The sequence below is a fragment of the Triticum urartu genome, unplaced genomic scaffold (genome assembly GCF_056163025.1).
Source record: "Triticum urartu cultivar PI428250 unplaced genomic scaffold, HENAU_Tu73 scaffold2, whole genome shotgun sequence".
NCBI lineage: Eukaryota > Viridiplantae > Streptophyta > Magnoliopsida > Poales > Poaceae > Triticum > Triticum urartu.
The window spans coordinates 5812594-5818593 of NW_028260368.1; the positions used below are offsets into that span (position 1 = coordinate 5812594).

A 6000-nucleotide genomic window follows, 5' to 3' on the forward strand; every position below is an offset into this window, starting at 1 on the left:
GCCTGGGATCATGTTTTCTTAGGTTTATTCTGGATGTACAATGCAATTTCGGTAGTCATTTTCCATTTCAGTTGGAAAATGCAGTCGGATGTTTGGGGTACTATAAGTGATCAAGGGGTGGTAACTCATATTACAGGGGGAAACTTTGCACAGAGTTCCATTACGATTAATGGGTGGCTTCGAGATTTCTTGTGGGCACAGGCATCGCAAGTCATTCAGTCTTATGGTTCTTCATTATCTGCATATGGTCTTTTTTTCTTAGGTGCTCATTTTGTCTGGGCCTTCAGTTTAATGTTTTTATTCAGCGGCCGTGGTTATTGGCAAGAACTCATTGAATCTATCGTTTGGGCTCATAACAAATTAAAAGTTGCTCCTGCTACTCAGCCTAGAGCCTTGAGCATTATACAAGGACGCGCTGTAGGAGTAACCCATTACCTTCTGGGTGGAATTGCCACGACATGGGCATTCTTCTTAGCGAGAATTATTGCAGTAGGATAGTGGCTAGGAGGATTTGAAAGGCATTATGGAATTAAGATTTCCCAGGTTTAGCCAAGGCTTAGCTCAGGACCCCACTACTCGTCGTATTTGGTTTGGTATTGCTACCGCACATGATTTCGAAAGTCATGATGATATTACTGAAGAACGTCTTTATCAGAACATTTTTGCTTCTCACTTTGGGCAATTAGCAATAATCTTTCTATGGACGTCCGGAAATCTGTTTCATGTAGCTTGGCAAGGAAATTTTGAATCATGGATACAGGATCCTTTACACGTAAGACCTATTGCTCATGCGATTTGGGATCCTCATTTTGGTCAACCCGCTGTGGAAGCCTTTACTCGAGGAGGTGCTGCTGGTCCAGTGAATATTGCTTATTCTGGAGTTTATCAGTGGTGGTATACAATAGGATTACGCACCAATGAGGATCTTTATACTGGAGCTCTTTTTCTATTATTTCTTTCTACGCTGTCCTTAATAGCGGGTTGGTTACATCTACAACCCAAATGGAAACCAAGCCTTTCGTGGTTCAAAAACGCGGAATCTCGTCTCAATCATCATTTGTCAGGACTTTTCGGGGTAAGTTCTTTGGCTTGGACAGGACATTTAGTTCATGTTGCTATTCCCGCATCCAGGGGGGAGTACGTTCGATGGAATAATTCTTAGATGTATTACCCTATCCCCAGGGTTGGGACCCCTTTTGACGGGTCAATGGAATCTTTATGCCCAAAACCCTGATTCGAGTAATCATTTATTTGGTACCGCTCAAGGAGCGGGAACTGCCATTCTAACTCTTCTTGGGGGATTCCATCCACAAACACAAAGTTTGTGGCTGACCGATATGGCTCACCATCATTTAGCTATTGCATTTATTTTTCTCATTGCCGGTCACATGTATCGAACTAACTTCGGAATTGGGCACAGTATTAAAGATCTTTTAGAAGCGCATACTCCTCCGGGGGGTCGATTAGGGCGTGGGCATAAGGGCCTTTATGACACAATCAACAATTCGATTCATTTTCAGTTAGGTCTTGCTCTAGCTTCTTTAGGGGTTATTACTTCCTTAGTAGCTCAACATATGTACTCTTTACCTCCTTATGCATTCATAGCACAAGACTTTACTACTCAAGCTGCTTTATATACTCATCACCAATATATTGCAGGGTTCATCATGACAGGGGCTTTTGCTCATGGAGCTATTTTTTTCATTAGGGATTACAATCCGGAACAGAATGAGGATAATGTATTGGCAAGAATGTTAGACCATAAAGAAGCTATCATATCTCATTTAAGTTGGGCTAGCCTCTTTCTAGGATTCCATACCTTGGGCCTTTATGTTCATAACGACGTCATGCTTGCTTTTGGTACTCCAGAAAAGCAAATCTTGATCGAACCTATATTTGCCCAATGGATACAATCTGCTCATGGCAAGACGACATATGGGTTCGATATACTCTTATCTTCAACGAATGGCCCCGCTTTCAATGCGGGTCGAAGCCTATGGTTGCCCGGATGGTTGAATGCTGTTAATGAGAATAGTAATTCGCTTTTCTTAACAATAGGACCTGGGGATTTCTTGGTTCATCATGCTATTGCTCTAGGTTTGCATACAACTACATTGATTTTAGTAAAGGGCGCTTTAGATGCACGCGGTTCCAAATTAATGCCAGATAAAAAGGATTTTGGATATAGTTTTCCTTGTGACGGCCCAGGGCGCGGCGGTACTTGTGATATTTCTGCTTGGGACGCATTTTATTTGGCAGTTTTCTGGATGTTAAATACCATTGGGTGGGTTACTTTTTATTGGCATTGGAAACATATCACATTATGGCAGGGCAACGTTTCACAATTTAATGAATCCTCCACTTATTTGATGGGATGGTTAAGAGATTACCTATGGTTAAACTCTTCACAACTTATCAATGGATATAATCCTTTTGGGATGAATAGTTTATCGGTATGGGCGTGGATGTTCTTATTTGGACATCTTGTTTGGGCTACTGGATTTATGTTCTTAATTTCCTGGCGGGGGTATTGGCAGGAATTAATTGAGACTTTAGCATGGGCTCATGAACGCACACCTTTAGCTAATTTAATTCGCTGGAGAGATAAGCCCGTGGCTCTTTCCATTGTGCAAGCAAGATTGGTTGGATTAGCTCACTTTTCCGTGGGTTATATATTCACTTATGCAGCTTTCTTGATTGCCTCAACATCAGGCAAGTTTGGTTAATTTAGTTTGTTTTTTTGTACTGTATCAGCACCTAGTTCATTACTCTTGATAGAGAGGGAGATCTGCCTTTTTAGATTTCTTTTTCTATTTATTTTTCCATCTAGGATTAGAACCGTATACTTGGTAATAATAGCAACGACACATTATGGCAAAAAAAAGTTTGATTCAGAGGGAGAAGAAGCGGCAGAAATTAGAACAGAAATATCATTTGATTCGTCAATCTTTAAAAAAAAAGATAAGAAGCAAAGTTTCTCCCTTGAGTTTGAGTGAAAAAACGAAAATGCGAGAAAAATTGCAATCCCTACCGCGTAATAGTGCACCTACACGCCTTCATCGACGTTGTTTTTTGACCGGAAGACCTAGAGCTAACTATCGACATTTTGGGCTATCCGGACACGTACTTCGAGAAATGGTTTATGAATGTTTGTTACCGGTGCAACAAGATCCAGTTGGTAAGGATAAAATACCCTTTCGTATTTGTATGGATTTCTGGAATTGATAATCATAGAGGAGCCCTCTTTACATTCTGTATAAATGGACTATTCTATTTGTATAGATATTGGTAGAGGGGCGTATCCAACCCTCTTTTATCCACTAGTTACCCCTCTTTAGTTTAAGAGTATAGAGCAGTTTGGTAGCTCATAAGGCTCATAACCTTGGGGTTGCGGGTTCGATTCCCACTACCGCCTCCATACTCCTTCTTTATGATATATGCATGATATAATATATACATCATGCATTTGTATCTGGATTTTTTGATTTCCTAAAAGAGTTTTGGTCTAACAGTTTTTTCTCGGAAGAAGCAAAAAAATAAAAGAAAGAATAAAATATGAAAGAAAAGCGTCCATTGTCTAATGGATAGGACAGAGGTCTTCTAAACCTTTGGTATAGGTTCAAATCCTATTGGACGCAATCTTATTTCTATCTATTCTTTAAATAACTATACTAAACTAAAAACAAAGAAAACTTTTTTGCATGATTCAAATGAAAAAGCTTTCTCAACGATTCCTATTCTACTAACAAGAGTAGACATGCAAAATTTATTTGTTACTGAAGAGAAAACCGTTCCAGCTGTTCCTGAATAGCTTCCTTCAAAAGGATTTCCGCTTGCTCGGTGAATGTCTTGCTAGAAGATATAATTTCTTGGAATTGAGGTTTAGTATCTTTTAGATGTTTACGTAACTCATCCAGAAATTTATTTACCTGTTCAATTTCTAACGAATCAAGATATCCTCTTGTTCCGGTATAAATAGTAGCTATCTGCTCTTCCACTGGAGAGGATTTGCCTGGGATTGTTTAAGCAATTCCCTTAATCGTCGACCCCTTGCCAATTGATTCTGACTTGTTTTATCGAGAGCAGAGGCGAATTGTGCAAAGGCTTGTAACTCTGCGAATTGCGCTAGTTCCAATTTTGATTTGCCAGCTACTTGTTTCATGGCTTTATTTGAGCCGCGGATCCTACTCTGGAAACAGAAATACCCACATTAATAGCGGGTCGAATTCCGGCATTGAATAGATCCGCAGATAAGATATTTGTCCATCTGTAATGGAGATTACATTAGTAGGAATATAGGCGGAAACGTCTCCAGATTGAGTCTCAACTATTGGTAAAGCGGTCATACTTCCTTCGCCTAAAAGAGAATTTAATTTAGCGGCTCTTTCTAAAAGGCGTGAATGCAAATAAAAAACATCCCTGGATAAGCCTCACGTCCGGGAGGTCTTCTTAATAGAAGGGACATTTGGCGATAAGCTTGTGCCTGTTTGGAGAGATCATCATAAATTATTAAAGTATGCCGTTCGCGGTACATAAAATACTCAGCCAGGGCTGCTCCGTATAAGGAGCGAGGTATTGTAATGTAGCAGGTGAATCCGCCATTTCAGCTACTACAATAGTGTATTCCATGGCCCCCTCCTCATGGAAAGTAGTTACTACTTGAGCTACGGAGGATGCTCTTTGACCGATAGCTACATAAACACATATTACACCTTGCCCTTTTTGATTGAGAATTGTATCTGTGGCTACTGCTGTTTTGCCAGTCTGTCTGTCCCCAATAATTAACTCTCGCTGACCGCGCCCTATAGGGATCATCGAATCGATAGCAATAAGCCCTGTTTGAAGAGGTTCGTATACGGAACGCCTGGAAATTATACTTGGAGCAGGAGATTCAATTAAGCGAGATTCGGAAGCTATAATTTCGCCTTTCCCATCAATAGGTTTAGCCAGAGCATTTACAACACGACCCAAGTAAGCCTCACTCACGGGTATCTGAGCAATTCTTCCTGTTGCTTTTACAAAACTTCCCTCTTGTATCATCAACCCATCGCCCATTAATACAATCCCAACATTTTTGGATTCCAAATTCAGAGCAATACCCCTAGTACCTTCTGCAAATTCGACTAATTCACCTGACATTATTTCACCAAGACCTATAATACGAGCAATCCCATCCCCCACTTGAACTACGCGACCTATATTCTCAATCCCTACTTTCCTATTATATTGTTCAATACGTTCGCGGAGAATTTTATGAATTTCGTCGACTTCGAAGGGTTGCCATTAGTGTTTCTTGACTCTTTTTTCGGAAGCAAGGGGAAAAATAATGCCTAAATTCTAACGAAAGTAGAAGTTCAAGGCCTAATTAATTTAATTATTTCTTCCATTCCAGGGACCCGAGAATGCCATATTAGCACGAATCGTACGGAAATGTAACTCGGTATTCAAACAACTATTCAGAGTTCCTAGAGCTCCTTGTACGGCCTGTTGGAAAACCCGCTGTCGGACCTGATTCATTGCCCTTTGTTTTTCAAAATAAAGGGTTTCGTTTTTAGACTTTTCCAATTGTTCCAAACTAATAGAAGTAGCATTAATCAAATTTGCTTTTTCTCGTTCTATCTCAGAGTATCCATTCATTCGATACTCATCCGCTTCTAGTTCGACTTTCTGTAATCGAATCCGAGCTTTTTCGAGTTGCTCAATGGTCCCTCTACGCAATTCTTCTGAATTTCGAATAGTACTCAAGATCCTCTGTTTTCGATTATCTAATTAAATCTTTTAATGAAAGTAGATTATTTTGTAAGTTTACAACTTTTATGATCTCTTCCCGAACCAAACATGAATCTTTCGATTCATTTGGCTCTCACGCTCCTTTTTTTTTTTCTATAGCTATTTCCATATCTTTTTTTTAAGTAATGAGCCTATCCTCTATCTTCTTTTTTATGTTTATATTTCAATATACCGAAACCTATATAAGACTAGATAAATATTAAGAGACTC

At 39.7% G+C, this 6000-nt stretch overlaps 1 non-coding gene across 1 annotated transcript; it reads left to right on the forward strand.

Moving 5' to 3' along the window:
- The first annotated feature begins 3566 nt into the window (after nt 1–3566).
- Nucleotides 3567–3638, forward strand: TRNAR-UCU (transfer RNA arginine (anticodon UCU)). Its single transcript has one exon. It is a non-coding gene; the product is annotated as a tRNA-Arg (tRNA).
- Nucleotides 3639–6000: the final 2362 nt, after the last annotated feature.